Source organism: Lepisosteus platostomus, unplaced genomic scaffold (genome assembly GCF_059453375.1).
Source record: "Lepisosteus platostomus isolate fLepPlt1 unplaced genomic scaffold, fLepPlt1.hap1 Scaffold_101_H1, whole genome shotgun sequence".
Classification (NCBI taxonomy): Eukaryota; Metazoa; Chordata; class Actinopteri; order Semionotiformes; family Lepisosteidae; genus Lepisosteus; species Lepisosteus platostomus.
The window spans coordinates 60053-79386 of record NW_028291482.1 but is presented as its reverse complement, the minus strand read 5'-3'; the positions used below and the strand labels follow the sequence as shown (position 1 = coordinate 79386).

Below are 19334 nucleotides of genomic sequence, written 5' to 3'. Positions count from 1 at the left end.
TAAACTCGGACGTGATGTTCTGCAGATGTGCAGTGTGCCTTTCCTCTTGTCGTATTCAAGAGTACTCACTGTGTGAGCTCCTCACTGCGTGTTCTGTACTCTACTGTGATTTAATTTAGATGATTACGTGGAGTAGAGTGACAAGATCTACTTGAACATTTTCGGTTTGTGAAATGAAACACTAAATACACTACTGTAAATACAAGTAATGGACATTTAAAATAACCACAGTACAGCTAGAAGAGTGAAAGATAAGAGACTATTTAGAATGACATTCACAATAGACTTAAGAACAGCACAACCGCCCGAAGAGGGACTTGAACCCTGGGCCCTCAGATTAAAACTGATGGTCTACCGACTGAGCTATCCGGGCTCTGAAAGAAAGTCGACACTGTCGGGATCCTCGCAAGTCACGTGTCTCTTGTGCCGAAGAGCAGTCATACCTGACCCGTCTGGAATGACCACTGACAGACTTTATCCAGAAGCGACGGCACCACTCCCAGTAGAATGAGTGAGAAATACAGCATGACATGGGTAGTTAAGGGGCTCCCACAATCCATCTTTCCTCACATTACTGATTTTTTTCAATAGCATTTTGACCTTTTTTCACATTCAGATTTTTTTCACATTTAATAAAATCTTTTAATCAACAACATTAAAAAGAAAACAAATGGAACATTTTTGGGAACAATAATTTTAAAAAAAACTTTCAATGCCTTGGTTGTATACGTGTGCACACCCTTTATAAAGGGAGTTGCAACAGTGCTGAAATGTAAAGAGCATTTCTGTAGAGAAAACAGCATTTTTTCTGCCTTGATGTTAAGCTTAGGGAGCCTGTCTTTTAGAAATTCTATTTTATAACACCTTGCACAGCCTCCCGGCAGACTAACAAATATTTTTTTGGAGAAATTGGCTCACACACCGGAAGACACTAACGTTTATTTACGTTAGAGTATGTAAAACTCAGGCTTTAACAGATGTTCATGATGTTTCACACGGGGTGTTACCTGTTGTAGTGTTTCAAAAGATGTGTTAGCGGACAACAAATTATCTTGAAAAGATTTGGGTTTGTACTGGCTGGGATTCAAACCCGACTCAATTATTTGGAAGGCGCCTGTACCACCAACGCACTTCCGAGAAGCACCTGCAAATTGTCACAATCCTCTCTCTCACCTACAGACGTCCAATGAAAACTAATCTTATTCACTCAAGGCTCCACTCTTTTGTTGTGATGTCTTTTCAATTAATTTTAGCTTTGATAAGGTGTCGCTTTTGCCTCTTAAAGTTAAAATCTGCTCCTTTCTTCCTGGTATAGAAATAACATGTTCCATCTTTGTTTAAAAACACCACTAAAAGTAAATTATTCAGCTCTAACGCCTGTGTGCATTGACAAGACATCTCAAAAGGACTTATCAAATAAGAACACGATCCTTCCTGTTACCATTCCTGTGGTGGGGCGTTGTTTCACCCTTTTATTTTCTTCTACAATATTTGCAGACAGGGCTTTATCACTCGAGTTGTACAGAACAAGTGTACATCGGTCCATGAAAATCATCAGTAGTGCTGTTTTTCTATGCATAGTTTAATCAAGAGCACTTAAAAGATGCAAAAAGCTTTCAAATAAAACAGAATTGAAAGACAGTCGAGTAAGAAGGTAGAAAAAAGCACTCCCCCGTCTGGGAATTAACCACCGTCGCACGTATGACTGGATACAAAAATAATAGATTAATTTGTGCCCAGTCTCTTGAAGCTTCAATGCGATTATTTTTCCTTCCTTATTTCTTCATTCCCATGCATTTACTCTGTAGTAGAGGAAACGCGAAAGTGGGAAACTGCAGGCATTCTTCGTGAGTGGTGGATTGTGATCAGTGAGCATCTGGACAAGTCTGTTCCATTACTTTGCCATCGGGGATGTAGCTCAGTGGTAGAGCGCATGCTTCGCATGTATGAGGTCCCTGGTTCAATCCCTGGCATCTCCAGGTGCTTTATATTACAGTACTCACATTGCAATCTTCTGTTGAGTGAGAACTCTTTCCTTGTGTTCAGAGAGAGCCAGGTTTACACAACTAAATGCAGGCACACTCGACGTGCTGCAGAGTTGCGCTGCTGTTTTAAATGTACCTCATTTAGTTCTGTTAAATCCTAAATTATTTGAACTAACCCTAACCCTAACCCTAATAATTTAGTTCAAATTCAGGAAATCCAGAGATTGCTTCACACTTGCCGTGGCTGTTGCAGAAAACACCTCTTGAATCTCACCCGGGATTTCTTGAGAGATCATTCAGCGAGCGAATCCTCCTTCTGATCTCCGCACTAAACTGAAAGCTTCACGAACTCCTCACTGCGTGTCCTGTACTGTTACAAGTGCTCTCGTGTAGATGTGAAGCACAGCCATAAACTCACTTTGAACTTTTGCCGTTTGTTAATGAAAATGCAAAAGAGCATGACAAGTATTGATCGTATAAAATATCCATGGCACAACTCGAGAAAGTACTACTGAAGGACTACATACTGTAGGACTACATACTACATACTACATACTACATACTGAAGGACTACATACTACATACTACATACTACATACTACTGAAGGACTACATATCGACTACATATCGACTTTTGATGATTACAAGAGATTCAAGAGATTCAAGAAACACAACCGTCCGCACCTGGGTTTGGATCCTGAATGCTAGAGTTAAAAGAACATAACCGACGTTTATGACCTATAAACTCTCTAAATTGTCTTATAGTTTATGAAAGAAAACACTTTCTTAATAATTACTTACTGATGATAGACGATTTATTGAATTTTAACAAAATCACAATTACAAACTTTTTCGGTTAAACTGTTATTCACATACTCTAACGTAAATAAACGTTAGTGTCTTCCGGTGTGTGAGCCAATTTCTCCAAAAAAATATTTGTTAGTCTGCCGGGAGGCTGTGCAAGGTGTTATAAAATAGAATTTCTAAAAGACAGGCTCCCTAAGCTTAACATCAAGGCAGAAAAACAGAAAAAATGCTGTTTTCTCTACAGAAATGCTCTTTAAATTTCAGCACTGTTGCAACTCCCTTTATAAAGCGTGTGCACACGTATACAACCAAGGCATTGAAAGTTTTTTTTTTAATTATTGTTCCCAAAAATGTTCCATTTGTTTTCTTTTTAATGTTGTTGATTAAAAGATTTTATTAAATGTGAAAAAAATCTGAATGTGAAAAAAGGTCAAAATGCTATTGAAAAAAATCAGTAATGTGAGGAAAGATGGATTGTGGGAGCCCCTTAACTACCCATGTCATGCTGTATTTCTCTCTCATTTTACTGGGAGTGGTGCCGTCGCTTCTGGATAAAGTGTCAGTGGTCATTCCAGACAGGTCAGGTATGACTGCTCTTCGGCACAAGAGACACGTGACTTGGGAGGATCCCGACAGTGTCAACTTTCTTTCAGAGCCCGGATAGCTCAGTCGGTAGAGCATCAGACTTTTAATCTGAGGGCCCAGGGTTCAAGTCCCTCTTCGGGCGGTTGTGCTGTTCTTAAGTCTATTGTGAATGTCATTCTAAATAGTCTCTTATCTTTCACTCTTTTAGCTGTACTGTGGTTATTTTAAATGTCCATTACTTGTATTTACAGTAGTGTATTTAGTGTTTCATTTCACAAACCGAAAATGTTCAAGTAGATCTTGTCACTCTACTCCACGTAATCATCTAAATTAAATCACAGTAGAGTACAGAACACGCAGTGAGGAGCGCACACAGTGAGTACTCTTGAATACGACAAGAGGAAAGGCACACTGCACATCTGCAGAACATCACGTCCGAGTTTACAGTGAGAGCAGAGGTTGGAAGCGACGTAGTTTTTTAATACTCGCTCGCTGAACGATCTCTCAAGAAACCTCGGTGGAGATTTAACGGGTGTCTAATAATCACGTTCAAAAAGATGACGATAAGTTTTTTTTTTAACTAGGTAGCCTTAATGGCAACACGGTGTGAGTAGATCTTAAAGCAGCTGCAGACAGAGTACCCGTAATGGCAACACAGTGCTTTGAGTTCGGCTTTTCTTATTTCTTCTGCAGAACCAGTGGTATCGGAATATACTGATCCGCATAAGAAGCGCTTTCGGGTTCTGATCATTTTTATTGAGCGCTGCTCTAAGTACCACAGGCAAGATGGCTGGTGGTCTAAGGCGTTGCGTTCAGGTCGCAGTTAACCCTGGAGACGTTTGTTAAAATCTCACTTCTAATAAAGAGGTCTTTCTCGTTAGAGTAGAAACGATAGAAGCCTTAAGCGGGAAAAAAATCACAACATCTCGCATTTCACGTGTTTAATGTTAACTGTCTCAGTGGTTGCCTCGGTGATTGATGGCTCTTCTCCCTCGCAGGGTGACGGCAAACTTCTTCAGAGAGGGAGTCTCCCACGCACGGCTTTTCTTTATCAAGAGCTGAGACAACAGAAACAGACTTCCAACTGACATGAATTACTTCTTGAGCGTTTATGACTGTCTTTAAAAGCTGAGAGCAGGTGAAAAAGTCTTTGGAAATGAGGCAATGACTGCTGACAGTAAACAGAGCTGACGCTCAGCTGCAGACAAGCGCTCCTCTTTAGTATAGTGCTGAGTACCCCCGCTTGTTGCGCGGGAGACTGGGGGTACGTTTCTGTGACAGGGCGCTGGTTTAATTTTTTAACAACCTGACTTCACTTAAAAAAGTATGTACTGTGTACTACGTTTCGGACTAGATAGTGCGGTAGAATATGGAGATCATCTCCAGCTTTGAGCTCAACTGCAACAAGAAGTCATGCTAAATGTAGTATAGTGAGTAGACATCGCCAGACAACAGAACGAGAGAGCAGAAGGCAGGAATATATGGTGTAAGGGCGTGATCTGTGTAGTTAACAAAATAGTTAAAATAATATAAAAACGTCTCTTTATTAAGATACACAACATTGAAGGCGACGAGAGATGAGTGCTTGACGGACTCAAAGCGAGTGCAGTGCAGATTTTAGTTCTCTTGCTGGTAGAAACGAACTTCTGAATTTTCGGACTTTTCGTTTAGCTTTCGCCATGGAAGATATGGTAGTCGCGCCGAGAAGCTTTGCTTATGCACAGCTTTTTCCACCGCTTCTAATGAACCTCGGAGCCCCGGATTTGTATACGGAATACAAGATATGGATGGAGTCGTACAGATTTTTTTTAAATAGCCAGTGGATCTACAGAAGCTCAGGATGCCGTGAGACGTGCTACATTACTGCACTGTATCGGGGCTCCCGTGCAGCGGATTTTCGCCAACCTCCCTGGAGAAAAAGACTGTAGCTGCTTTAGACGCTTCCTTTACACCGCGGAGAAACGGCATAAATTTAGGCAGAGAACTTAGTCTCAGGACGAATCTGTTGATGCTTTTGTGACTGCACTAAGAGAACTGGCTAAATCTTGTGACTTTGGAGTATTGGAAACTGACATGTTAAGAGATCAACTTGTGGAAAAATGTGCACATAAGAGACTATAAATTGCTGCAGGAGGAAGGGCTGACTTTAGAAAGAGCTCTTACAGTCGCTAGAATTCATGAAGCAGCTCAAGCAGAATCAAGAATGCTTTCTGACCACAGTGACAAAGTGACACTGAACGGGGCGCTCGCTCAAACTTTACAAACAAAAGCCGAGCAGCAGGACGCAGTGATGCTAGAGAAATAGAAGAACAGGGGACGGCTGACATTAAATGTTACAGGTGCGGACTAACAATGCACAAAGCAGATGAATGCGGAGCGTGAACAGCAAAATGTCTACACTGCAAGAAAACAGGACATTGTGGACATGTCTGCAGAACATCACGTCCGAGTTTAAGGACAAGTATCCCTTTTATTGTTGTTGCTGCCTCCGGTTTACATTTGGCGATGTAAACCAGATTCAGAAAAAAATAATTTGAACAACCTTATTCCCATGCTTCCAAGTGGTAAGGCGTCGGTCTCGTAACCCGAAGAGCGTGGGTTCAAACCCCACCCGTGCCAGTTTCATTTGTCACTGCTTTCCTTTAGTTTCAAAGTCTTAAGAAACTCGCAATGTAGGGATCTCAATAGTAAGAGAGCATAACAGTCGCCAGTGATTAGTATTCTTGCATATCCTGCCTTGTTTTTTAGTCGACAAAGCTTGTTTCTCTTCACACCCATCTTCCGAATGATCGCCTCAGCATTGGGAAGGAACGTGCGCTTGGTACAGCCCCCGACTCCATGGTCTGATCACAAACAGATCGGGTGAGCTGTCAGCCCAGGTTGGAAGTAACGTTCGAAAGCACTAAAAATCTGAATTAGGAACGAGAAGACCGTGTTTTTTTAAACGAGTAAACGATAGAATAATATACTGCCTGCAAGACTATGTCAAGTTCAAGTTCAAGTTTAAAGTTCAAGTTTATTGTCATTATACTCATACACAGGTATATGGTATAACGAAATGCTATTTAGCTAGCTCTCGGACATAAGTAGTACAAAGAAAAAAACACAACAACAATACAATTGTATAACAAAAGTAAGACAGAGACAACAGCCGATGTGCAAAAAACAACAACAGGTAGTGTGCAAAACAACAAAAAGGTAACAGGTTATGTGCAAAAACACGCATCAAAAGAATGAAATAAAGGGATAGAAATGATGGGGAGTGAGCTTTTGACATGTATGGTAGAGGTAGATTTTCAATGTGTGTTTGGGTTTTTGGTAAGAAAGAAGGCACTGTGAGGTTCAGGTCATAGGTGAGAGGTGAGGAGTGAGCGAGAGATGCTGGGAGTTTGATAGTTTGATAGTGCAGGGGTAAAAACTGTTTCTGAGTCTAGTAGTCCGGACCCGAATGCTCCGGTACCGTTTTCCATGTCATACTAAACGCCACAAATTGTGTTCGTCCAGTCGTTTCAATCGTCCTAAAGTTACGGAAAATCGGATGCGACTGGTGCAGGCAGCACCTATTTCTTCAGGATAGTCGAGCGGTTTAAAACAGCAAATTCACAGCTTCGTGTCTTTTAAGCTTTGTGTTTCACTCTCCAAATAGAGGCACGGGTTCAAATCCCACTCCCGACAATCAGGCGTTTTACCCTGTCTTCTTTACCTGCCTTTACACTGTTTCAGTCTTGTTGTGCTCGCTGACAATCACAGTACGAGGAAAACGGAGAAACTGCTTAGCAAAAACATAACGGACAGAAAAAAGCTTTGTAAACACGTGAATGTGATTAGCAGCAGTAAGGTATGCATTCAAATGTTTAAGGCTTATTTATAACAGCAGCAGAAGAAAGGTGCAGCCTTTGTGAGAATTCACGGGTTTTTATGCTGCTTGGACTTCTTTCAAGCCTATGAAGTGACCCCCGTTTTATTTTCATTTTCAAACTTCAGAACCGAATAACAAAGAGGTTTCATGAGTGACAGCATTCCGTTGCAAATACCGTTTCCACGATGTATTCAGCGACGGGAATGAAATATTTTAGTGCTGGCTCAAATGCGAGGAGTTTCAGAAAAACCTGGAAAAGCAACGCTTGCAGTAAATGACAAATTTAAAGCGTGTAGTCATCATGAACAGAACAACGCAATGCTCTAGAAAATATGATCTGAAGCCGCAATTACTCTTTTATCGCGGGCAGTTCATTCCGATACGATGTTTCCGCAGAATAAATGAAATGCCGAACTCCAAACATGTTGTTGCCATTATTATTAGTCCTGCTACTGTAGTTTTAAGCTTTAATCAGAGGGTATGTAATGTTGTAAAGGGCCTGGACTACTTTGTTCAGTCCAAATTCCATTATGTGAATTTATGCTTTTTTAATATAAGCATTAACAATACAATGCGTGCTCAAAAACCGTTACTTATTAGCTTAAGAAGCGGCAGTGTTTTGACAAAGTGTGGTATTCCAACAGTAAATGCTGAAGTGTTTAATACTTGCTTGTGAGCAGATCTCCCTCGATTTAGACAAACTCTTGTTCGGCCGATGATTTCAGATCAAAATCTGAATCAAGTGGAAAGAAAGCTGAATTACGCTGGGTACTGGGTATCACTGTTACGCCATCAGGTCATGCTAGGAGGATTGGGGGGATCAAATTGACACAGAGGGACCCAATGTGGGGGCTGAACCCACAATTCTGAGATTAAGAGATTCTTGCTCTATGGACTGCGCCTATATAACTCTTGTGCTACAGCAGTAATGTTTCTGGGTGTGGATGAACATGACATAATAGGCTGACAGCAGGAACACGTGGCCCACAGGCAGTGACAGTATCGCTATCACATTTGGCTGCAGTATATTGTGTTGAGAGCAGCAATAACTTTCCTGTAGAGATGGGAGTGCCTTTAATACAGCGCTTTCAATCGGACAGAGTAAGAGGAACTGACCTAAAGTTTCAGCTGTGGATCCATCTCCACATAGGGGAAGGAGACAGTAAAATAGCGATGAAGAAACAGAAAGATTTGTGCTCGCTGCAAAGTAGGAAAGAGGTGGTCAGACACATAAAACAGCTTGGTGATAATTTGCAGCGACAGTTTTATGTTATTTAGTACACGGATTTCTCTTCATGTTCCTTAAGATGTGTAATTTGTATGTTGGTTGTATGAGAACAGTTTCTTCTGAAGTCCTGTCAATTGACAGTGGAGAGCTAGCTGGTGCACATCTCCAAGAAGACTCTCTTTAAGGCGATAACAAGTTTCTCGAACAAATGTCATATTTTTAAAATATTTTAGCTAATGAGCAACGAGAGTATAAATGAATTCTCCCACCCTCCATTCGAAGGTAAAACTCCATGTGCGAGTCTAAGTTTCCTTGAAGCTACTGATGTTCGTCATTATTGGACATTCCCGGTGATATTGACTAAGGAGCTCAATTTTTACTTGTTGTAGTTCAACATGTGCAAAACATTCGTATCCCCTGCAAATATCGGCAAGGTCAGTGATATTCTCAACAATTTGTGCCATTGCAATTCGTGCAATTCGTGCCACACTTTTTCGAAATGTATTCTGACATGCCAGGATCAGAGGGTCATATTTAAAAAACTGGTGCATTAAAATTTCTTGTACTTCAGGATTTTGATAGTCTGTTACATTGTCTTTCAAACGTTGGTGTCAGAACTGAGACATTTTCATAATCGGAGGGAAGGCTGTAGCAATAAGCAGAAAGTGCAATCACCTTTTCCCAGTGTTGTCCGTGTTGTGTTGTGGTGAGTTTTTAAAATTGGTTTGCGATTTTCTGAAATATATTCCATACAAAAATATAATTTGGACAGTCGCTATTTGGATATTCCCTTTCAGTGAAGATGTCTACAGTATTCCAGCCGGATTAGTACTGATCAAAGAGAGCCATCTACAGGCGAAAAGCGACATAACATCACAGCAGCAGCATTTAAGGTGGAACGAAAAACACGCATAAGAAGCTGGCGAATAAGAAGCTACTGTAACTTCAGCCTCGTAGCAGACCCTGGGAGGCACGCTCAAAATAATCATCTTTCCCAGTACTTCAGAGTCATATATAGATCGCTTTACTGCAATTTTATTTGATTGCTGGGAGATGTGAAGCCATCGAGCCTGTACTGCGCTTTCACATTGAAATTGAAGCCATTTCTCATGCTTTCTCTCAGTGTCCGGGCTGCAATTGCGTGTAAAGGAGGCGACTTGAAAATGAAACGTGTAATCACCTTACAGAGGGTCTTCACGACGGGGTGCGTCAGCTAGTTCTCCATTATTGTCAGTTTACTGGACTTCTGAAGAAACCTATCTACAACGAAGATACAAACTGCACAGTTTAAGGCACATGAAGAGAAATCTGTTTGCTGATTGACTCAAACAATGTCGATACAAATAATCTGCAAGGCTGATTTACTTATCCGACCACCTCCCTCCGTCCCCCTTTGCTGTTAGCACAATTCTTTCAGTTTCTTTTCTTGTATTTTCCTTGCTATTTTAGTGTTCCCCATGTATAGATGGATCCACAACCGAAACCGTTTTCACCCTATGTTTCTGCACACCTTGCACAGCTCCAGTGGTGCAATTGGTCAGCACGCGGTACTTATACAATAGTGCACAGCGGAGTTATACCGAGGCTGTGAGTTTGTTCTTCACCTGGAGCAGTGTCTTTAGCTACTGAAACCAACTGTCAAGTTTAGATACTATTAGGTATCTGATGGAGATAAATTAACATCAAATGAAGAAGTAAAGGTTTACTTCGAGTCACAATCAAATAAGGCTCCACAGCTGAAACATTGTGTTTCCTTCTCTTTTCAGCATGGAATAAACCTAGACTTTTTCCTTTGAAGCCCATGCATGCTGACCCAGCTCCCTACTTAAATTACCATCAGCTGTGTACCTCCAGCTGACCTGTACACAAATATATGAGAGAGGTCTACTGAGACGAGAGGAGCACTGAAGACTTGAAAAAGCTCTCGCATTAGACTCTGTGTTTTTGTTGTTCCCCATATTTGTTTTTAATGTTCTTTTTCTTTTAAAGTTGTTGCGTTTGGTTGTTTTTTTATAGTTGCTAGATTACTACAGGGATTTACCTAGGTTCCCGGGAGACTTCTCGTTTTGTGTTTGTTGTTTTTTCGGGTTACAACTATTTTTTTTTTCTGTTGATAGGATCCCACGCATTACTGTGGGACTAGTTAACTTTAGTTCATACATTGTACCTGAAATTACCACATAAACTACTACTCTGTTTTCCTTTTTTTTTTTTAAAAAAAGGCAAAACTAATGTTTGTTTCTCCTTGCTGCTGATTGGTAGCTACAACGGGTCAGTTGCAACAAAGTGGCTGCTGAAATTTGTCAGCAGCTCTGTAGCAAACCTGTTCTCAATTGCAACAAACCTAAAATAACAGCTGCTGCCCATTAGACATTACTAAAGTAGGAGACTAAGCAGAACAATAGATTACATTGGAACTGTCCTGAATGTAGTGGAAATAATATCGTCATTAAGTAATGAACAATTGCTTTCCAGACACTACAATTATTCACAAGGAATTTTATCAATACATATTTTATTAATAAAAGTGTAATATCTTAATAATGAAGTTTAATGTTATCTGTATTAGTAGCTGTATTACAGGTAATGCATGCACAGACTTTATTATACTATTGTAAAAAAACCGGCACAGGGACGCCAAAATGTAATGTAGTGGCTCTCTGAAGGCACCAGTTCTGTAGGGTTTGGGCATTTACTGAGACAATTATTAATTGTAGCAGTAAATCACAAAGTTGATTCTTTTGATGGCTTTAGAGTCCAACCATGCGACATAACTCAACCAATGCACACACACAGGTACTAATACACGAGGATACATTTATTAATACATAGAATATGCATGTAAAACTAACAGATCTTATCGAGAGGGTTATCAGAATACAAAAGGTTTATATTCAGTCAGTTACAAAGAGTTACATATATCAAGAGGACATACGTTCAGTATATCATTCATTAAGATCGTTTCGTAAATGAACTTGGTTATAACTTCTACATTAGATACTCAAAACAAGTACATAACTCTTAGGAATTAAATTGATATCAACTGTTTGGGATAACAATTAAATTCTCGAGCTCTAATGCATTGAAGTTGAATACTCATCCAATTTCTGGGGATTCAGATCTCCTGCGGGCACAAAGAAACAGTTGCAGGCTTGTTGCTGTCCAATCCGCGCTCTCTGGCTCGGTGCCAGGCTGTGCTGTGCGGCTTGCGACAGTGCGCTGCTGATGCTCACTGACTGGCTAGTTAGTGTTGGCTTTAACTAGCACAGTTTGTGCACAGGAGAAAAGATGACTGTGGGTCCCAGCAAGTCAGGAAGAGGACCGGTTCGTTCCTGATGAAGAGCTAGTTCTGAATAGTGATTCAGCTGTCCACAGTTCTGACCTGTTCACAAGGCCTGCTGCTGGTTACTCTCTGGCAACCTCCACTCTAGACTCTTAGAACAAAGGAAAGTTCTGGCACTCGGACACACTGGCCGTTCCGTGGTTGTCCGGGCTGAGTCTCAGGATGGTCAGGAGGCGCGCTGCGAGAATGTCCTGCCCTTGGGAGCTTTCTGCTCCTGGGCCGTCCTGCCCTGGAATTCTCCTTTGAATTCCCTTTAGGAAAGTCCACAGAATATCTGAATCTTACTGAATCTCTCTGAATCTCCCAGGCTCTCTGTGTTGCCTGTTTTTACCTGAAGGAACTTCAGCTCATTGATTGGCTGAAAGTTCCATGGGCATCAGAGTCCCACGTGGGTTACTCGGCCCTACCAGTCCCTGATTGGTTGATCAAGGTGAGATATGAGTCACTTACTCCTGAGACTTAGGAATGCAGTCCAGATGTCCATCTGGCACTCCCTAGACAGATAGGCGCAAATAGATGACCATTGATCATGATAGCCAGGCTTAGCTAAGTGCATCTCCCTTTGGGAGCTTGTTTCTTATCAAAAGAAAACATCTTAAATCAGCCTGCATGAATAGTTTCTCTGTGGCTGCACCACAGAGATGAACAGAGAAATGGGGCCTTATTTGGGAAGGCTCAGAACACTTAATTCTTTCTTATTAATAAGCCTCGCCGCTACATATCCCCCCTTTTTGAAGGTCACGAGGTCCCGAGGCATTGTTGCCTTCAAAACAAAACAGAGTTAAGTGATGTCCCTTGCCATTAGAATATTAATCTTAAATGTCTACATTACTCCTCGAGAATTCATAACGGAACCAGCATTGGGAACAAACAGGATGAATAACATCTGGAGTAAGTATAAACATGGTAGGAGACATTATCTCAGTCTAGGAATTACACATCAGGAAGTTCACTGTCAATATCTGATACCTCTGTAGTAGATATTTGGGGAGAAGTCACTTCCTTTCTTTTGACATGCTACCTTTGACTCATTCGTGCTACCCGGAGTACATCTTGATGTGAGAATACATCATTCAGAGTACACTGTCAGTCATGATCCAGCTACCTGGTAGTAGTGTTACAATAACAACAGTTCCTGTTCCCAGCCCCCGATAAACCACAACACCTGTGTTGGGTATCTGCTAGGGTGGTTTGGAGGTTTGTTCCATTAAAGCAAACTAACTACCTGTACCTCTTCAGGGCTTACTGTTTCTTGGATTTCTATCCAATTCAATAGTGTGGCACCTAAAGGCATCTATGACCTCAAGTTTGGTCTTATGTTGTCTGGTTCCAGACCGTACAGTATTAAGTCACCAAGCTGTACTATGGCCTCCTCGTGAACTTACAGGAAAACTATTGGTTAGGTAGCTGCATTGTGGTAGCTGTATCATACCTGTCACAAGTCACAGTGTCTGTTAAATGTGGTGTGCTGACCAGCCATTTACTTCCCACCTGCTCTTCATGGGGTTCATTAACCTCCCTCTGCTTGTTAGTAGCTTTAAACCCTTTATTGGTGAATCGCTTAGACACAGCCAATGGATAGCTTTGGTAGCCATACCCATCTCAAGATTTGGAACCGAATTCAATCTTGGATTGCCTTCTGGGTGAGCTATGAGCGATGGGGTTAATGTCACATACTCCTCTACTGAGAAGAGTGGAATCAAATGGGTTGGGATTTGTGCCGTGGTTAGACTGGTTACAGAGGCACTAAACTCCCTTAACAGGTCTTGTGTCAACATTCTGGCCTGTTGCACACAAGCATAAACCCACTGTATAACACTGGCAATCATGTCCACTGGTTGGGGAATAAGGTTTAACCCTGTTGCATAGGAAGTTGCCTGTAGGGTTTTCCCTAAGCTTTCAACTTTTGCTGCTGTTGATACAGTCTGTCACTACCCTCTGGCATCTCTGACACCTGCCTTCTTGGGGCAGTCAGGGTGAGAGTGCCAGTAGCACACAAACCTACCAAAAAAAGCAAACGTGGAACAGTGGCGGCAGCAATCAGTCCTCCCAAAAGTCTTTTCGGGTGGCTGATCCCAGTCATCTCCTTCTGAGTGACTGTTGCCTTTCTAAGCTGGCGCAGCATGTACATGGTGTCTTCCTCAGTATGCCCTGTGGCATCTTGGGCACCAACATCCTGGAAATCTGGGGAGATCTGACAAAGCTGCTGATGCTGCTCCTCCTTTTCCAGGGCATCTGCTTTTTTGATTTGTCCATGCCTGTGCTCTAGGAACCCTGCAGGGGGCGGTGCAGCGGTGGAGCATGCCTGACCCTCGGCTGAGTGGTCATCTGGAGCACCTGAGTGATCTGAGATTGTTACCCCATTCTCACTGTTCAGGTCCACCCTGCACACTTCCTGATTGAGGAATCCCTCTATCGGCATGTTTACAATCGTTCTCTGGGGGTAGGTGTAGGACACCTGCTCGCTCCCCCCTTCCCTCGCTAGGGGTTCAGGGAGCTGCCCCAGCACTGGGATAGCTAGTTCACTGTCTTTGAACTTACTATCACTCACCAGGCCCATGTCAGTGCAGGCTGGGGTTCTGACACCCCTCTTTGCGATGTCCTGCACTGGCAGGCGGGTGGCTTGACCATCCCTCTCCAGTCTGGCTGAACCACTGTTGGTCAGACTCAGACTGACAGACTAAGCTGGCGGCTGTAAGAAAACCGGCTCGGCTTTCATTCCCTGTCCCTTCTGGGGGACTGGGTGTGTTGGCAACCCTGCCGTTGAGGCAGGAACAATCAAGTCAGTCTCACTCAGTACCTGGTAGTTGTGAGAAATAATGTTACCTGACTGCAGGTTCCCTGGGTCACAGCAGAGGGAATCAGCATCTGGGATCAGGTGTGTCCACAGTGCAGTAGTCTCAGCGTCCAGCTGGACCTCCTGTCTAACCTGTGAATGTTGCACCAGAGGCACCTGGCGGTGGCCCTGTGACAGCTGCTCAAGCAGATCCTCACTAATAGAGGACCTCTCAGGGCTAAGGGTGAGGGCTACATCACCAACCTGCTCTCCTGCCATCTGGATTCCTTCCACCACTACAGGGTGGTGGTCCTGACCCCTCTTGGGTGCCAGGGTGCACAGGGAAAGCTCCTTTTCATCGCCAGGTGGGGAGATCTGCTCCTCTTTAGGGATGTAAAAGGTGTGTGCTTTACCTGGTTGATCAGGCGGCTGCTCGGAGCACCGCTCCTGTGGCATGGAGGCTGTTGGGACCTTGGCCGGGGCACGACTTCCCTGTATATTCGGGGAACAAGAAAATATTTTTATTTCTTGTCCAGAGGGAACAGAAGGAATCTCCGCATGGGCTTCTGTGTTCGGTGGGCACTGTGTGAGCACAGTCTGCCTCTTGGCCCCCCTTTCCTTCTGTACAGAAGGCTTAGGAGCCTTGACCTGTTTCCACACCTTGCCTTTCTGGTGATCCACCAAAGGTTCCTCTCTGAGTCACATGCCCTTTTCTTTTTCTACCCGTTTGAGCTTGCCATGTGACATCAAACACCTTTTAACCTCAGTGTCAATCAGTGTCTCACTGGGTAAGACATCTCCCATGGCAGCCTCGAGGTAAAAGCTTCCTGCTTTTCCTCTGTGTTTTACTGCCTGCTCTGTGACTTCAGGGGTGGAGTCAGCACTCACTTGGGAGTGGCTGAATTCATCCAGGCAGAAACCCTTCCGCTCAATCAGATAGACTGAGGGAGGGAGAGGGGGCGGGTCTCCGCCTCCTCCAGTGAAGAGTATCAGCTCATTCATGCTTCCGGCAGCCTTGGGGAGCGGTTGTCCCTGTCCTAATAAAGCTTGTTCAAGCCTGGCCAGGCGGGAGGCTACTGAATCCTTTTGTTCAGCCTTTTCTAGCCCTTTCCCTCCCCCGGTGTTCTCATGGCACTTAGAACGCTGGGTGCGGTCCTGTGTGAGTGCTTTGGAACGGGGCTTAGCCAGCTCAGGAGCCTGTGCTCCTTCGAGCAGGGGGGAGTTAACCCTCCTGGCTCTGACGGCGAACACAGACGCTTTAACAGCTTTTTGCTCAGAGCGCTTTTGGTCATCATACTCCCAGGCTTTCTGCACGAATCTCTTAATATCAGTCATTTTCATGGTCTGTGCATCTGTATGCATTAAGATCATCTTTCTGACTGATGGGTGGAGATTCGCAATGAATAAACCCTTGAAATGTGTGTTCTCTTCGCAACCCTCATCATTTCGCCCTGCAAAATAAGTTCGTCTAAGTCTCTCGTAATATTCGCGAGGGGACTCTGCTCTCGTGCTTAATGTTATGAGCGGCGGCTATCGCAGCAGTCGGGTCAATAAACGCACTGTATTCTTCGATAAGTGCTTGACAAAGCTGCTCAAAATCATTACAGACTTCTTTCATCTGCCTAGCCATCCACTCATGTACAGCTCTGCTGGTAGTTTTCCTGACCAGAAACACTTTCTCCTGTTCTGTGGCGTTTGGCAGGTACTGCAGGGTATACCTGAGGTCTTGAATATAACTCTCGATATTATTCTCTGACACTGCGGGGTCAAATCTCTCTATGTCCTTCGCTAGCTCTCTCAGAGAATGGAGATTTATTCTACTAGCTTCTCCACTGACGGAGATATGGAAGAGATCGTGGTCAGACCTGTCGCTGCTAAAGAGAGTGCTTAATAGCGACTCGAATTCAGACCTTTTAGCAACCATCGTTAACTTAAAGAGTATTACTTTTAAGTACGAAATCACAGTTTTACCACAGAAAACCACAAGATCAAGTATGCAATCAACCCGGTAGATTGCAAAAGATCACAAGACAATCAAGCACTGCTTAAAGAGCAAGGGGAACTTTTTCTTTCGGCTTTCAGCACACTGTATTGTCGTGTATGAAACCCGCGGCGTTTTATATTGAATTATTCCGCTTGGTTGACTCATTTCAGTCTTGCCACGCCCGTGCCAGGGACGCCAAATAATGTAGGGAAAACTGGTTCAGGGACGCCAAATATGTAATCATAGTGGCTCTCTGAAGGCACCAGTTCTGTAGGGTTTGGGCATTTACTGAGACAATTATTAATTGTAGCAGTAAATCACAAAGTTGATTCTTTTGATGGCTTTAGAATCCAACCATGCGACATAACTCAAAAAACGCTCACACACAGGTACTAATACACGAGGATACATTTATTAATACATAGAATATGCATATAAACCTAACAGATCTTATCGAGAGGGTTATCAGAATACAAAAGGTATATTCGGTCAGTTACAAAGAGTTACATATATCAAGAGGACATACGTTCAGTATATCATTCATTAAGACCGTTTCGTAAAGTGAACTTGGTTACAACTTCTACATTAGATACTCAAACAAGTACATAACTCTTAGGAATTAAATTGATATCAACTGGTTGGGATAACAATTGAATTCTCGAGCTGTAATGCATTGAAGTTGAATACTCATCCAATCTTTGGGGATTCAGATCTCCTGCGGGCACAAAGAAACAGTTGCAGGCTGTTGCTGTCCAATCCGCGCTCTCTGGCTCCGTGCCAGGCTGTGCTGTGCGGCTTGCGACGGTGCGCTGCTGATGCTCACTGTTGGCTTTAACTAGCAAAGTTTGTGCGCAGGAGAAAAGATGACTGTGGGTCCCAGCAAGTCAGGAAGAAGACCGGTTCGTTCCTGATGAAGAGCTAGTTCTGAATAGTGATTCAGCTGTCCACAGTTCCGACCTGTTCACGAGGCCTGCTGCTGGTTACTCTCTGGCAACCTCCACTCTAGACTCTTAGAACAAAGGAAAGTTCTGGCACCCGGACACACTGGCCGTTCCGTGGTTGTCCGGGCTGAGTCTCAGGATGGTCAGGAGGCGCACTGCGAGAATGTCCTGCCCTTGGGAGCCTCCTGGGCCGTCCTGCCCTGGAATTCTCCTTTGAATTCCCTTTAGAATTGTTGAATCTGAATCTGAATCTGAATCTCTCAGGCTCTCTGTGCTGCCTGTTTTTACCTGGAGGAACTTCAGCTCATTGATTGGCTGAAAGTTCCATGGGCATCAGAGTCCCACGTGGGTTACTCGGACCTACCAGTCCCTGATTGGTTGATCAAGGTGAGATATGAGTCACTTAGTCCTGACACTTAGTAATGCAGTCCAGACGTCCAACTGGCACTCCCTAGACAGATAGGCGCCAATGGATGACCATTGATCATGATAGCCAGGCTTAGCTAAGTGCATCCCCACTTTTTTTGGGACACTGATTTTTCTCCTTTGGGGAGCTAAAGAAGACTATAGGGTGTGGCACAGTGGTAGTGTAGTTGATTCTAGCTCAGAAAGTTGCGTGTTCAAATTAGGTTGGGGTCAGCTAAGAGTTTTTCACCATCTGCTGGTGCTGAACCTAGAATTCTCACCATGTAGTTGAGTTCTTCTCAATATCTCAGCATCTCCAAAACATCATGTCCAACTTTAGAGACAGCTACATCAGACAATGAAAGTTTGAGACCACTTTATTATTACAGGTTCTAGCAAACCTGAAAGCTAAGGCGTTTCAGGTCACTTTTTTAATTAAAAAAGTGTCTGAAGCCTCTAAATAAAATTAGGCTTTTTTAATTGTGTATGAAATTCACTCCCATGGGCTCTGAAAGGGGAAATATACTGTTGGGATCCTCGCAAGTGAGGTGTCTCTTCTTGTGGTGAAGCACAGTCATACGTGACTTGTCCGGAATGACCCAAGACAGACTATCCAGAAGCGACGGCACCACTCAGCAGCAATTTCATGCAACTGATGAGATTTCATCAGTTGCATGAAATTGAAACTTTGACTTTTTGTCTGGTATTGAAAATATGTTAAAAAAAACAAACAATTTTCTAACGAACAACTCATGAAGTATTGCCAGGATCTATATTTAGCGTTCGGTAGTGATAACACTGCTGATATTGATTGAGTAGAAATCTGTGATGTATTGATAGCTTTATCTGAAGCGAGAAGTCCTAGAACGCCATCTATGAAGTTTTAGGACTCATACCAAGAAATGCCTTTTGTTTCCCACCCCAACTGCTGCTTTTGCATTACACATTATGTGAACATTACCAGTTTTGGTAGCTTCTGGGCACGATTAAACTGAAACTGAAACTTATTACAAAATTCTTAAATCAGGACTAATTTTAATATCAAATGAAATTACTACAGAAGAAAAGGTTTAACTGAAATAAGAATAAGACTATGCAAGCCTGAAAAATAGAACAATTCAATTTATACAGATGTAGCCATTCAAAGTGCCCGGTACAGACACGTACTGGAGGTAATTGGCAACGGCGTCATGCATTTTGGAGCAAGATGACGCAAGATGACGCGGGGTACCGCGGTACGTGATTGGTTGACCGACAGGGGCACTCGTGGTCCGTTGGTCTGTCGTAGAAAGATTTACTGTAAACGTCTTTACTGTGCCCGTTGTAGTATTGAATATTCATATGGAATTTTACCACTGAAGGGAAATCTTAATAGCTGAGCATAAAAAGAATAGGAGCATACTGTAAGGCGTGTGAAGGCC

At 43.1% G+C, this 19334-nt stretch overlaps 1 long non-coding RNA gene and 2 other non-coding genes across 3 annotated transcripts in view; all 3 read left to right on the top strand.

Annotated features, from left to right (window-relative positions):
• The window catches only part of LOC148637978 (uncharacterized), a 130388-nt gene that overhangs the window by 87888 nt on the left and 23166 nt on the right, over nt 1-19334 (top strand). The gene's annotated exons all lie outside the window — the stretch shown is intronic.
• trnaa-cgc (transfer RNA alanine (anticodon CGC)) lies at nt 1908-1979 on the top strand. The gene has a single exon. It is a non-coding gene; the product is annotated as a tRNA-Ala (tRNA).
• On the top strand, nt 3447-3519 carry trnak-uuu (transfer RNA lysine (anticodon UUU)). The gene has a single exon. It is a non-coding gene; the product is annotated as a tRNA-Lys (tRNA).